Genomic DNA, 823 nt, shown 5'->3' on the forward strand with positions numbered 1-823 from the left:
GACTCTTTTATATTATTTATTGAATATTATTTTGAATATTCATTCGAGGGCTTATGACTCTTTTATATTATTTATTGAATATTATTTGAATATTCATTCGAGGTATTATGACTCAGCTTATTTTATTTATTGAATATTATTTGAATATTCATTTGAGGATCTATGACTCCGATTATTTGCTGAAATATATTCTTTATTTTATTAAAGAATAAGATGTCAATAATCAAACTTATTTTCGATTATTCAAATAAAGATAATACTTTCATATAAGTATATCTTTGGTTATTTAATGTTATTTCAAGTATAAGTTTTAATACTTCTACTTCAATTATTTTTATAAAGATTATTCTTTATGGGAATATTATTTAAATAATAATATTCAGTCATTTTCTAAATATTCTGGGGACTGATTTACTTCATTAAATCAGCTTTACTCCAAACACTCTTTAAAGTGTTTTCGAGTCTTCAAAATGATTTTTAAAAGTCAGAGCGGATCCCAAAACTCATTTTTATATTTAAGATCTTCCTTTTTAAAGGGGATTTAAATACTCGCTCAAAACCTGGGGAATCCGGCTCTGTGGTGTATTTTATATTCGCAACGAGGTTGCAGATTTGGTAAATGAATTGATTACTTGCCCAACGTTCGGGAAGTAAGCCCATCTCATTGAGTCGGCATAAGCGACAGGCCGGGGTACGGTCTATTATTGTGTAAGTGGCTGGGTGGCAGTCCATCAACGCGTGAGGGGCCGGGGTACGGTCGAGCGCGAGGTCCTAATGCGGCCAGGGTGATGACCGGTGAGGAATTCATCCATCTACAGTAGAA

The sequence above is a fragment of the Apium graveolens genome, chromosome 7, assembly GCF_009905375.1.
Source record: "Apium graveolens cultivar Ventura chromosome 7, ASM990537v1, whole genome shotgun sequence".
In the NCBI taxonomy this organism is placed as follows: Eukaryota; Viridiplantae; Streptophyta; class Magnoliopsida; order Apiales; family Apiaceae; genus Apium; species Apium graveolens.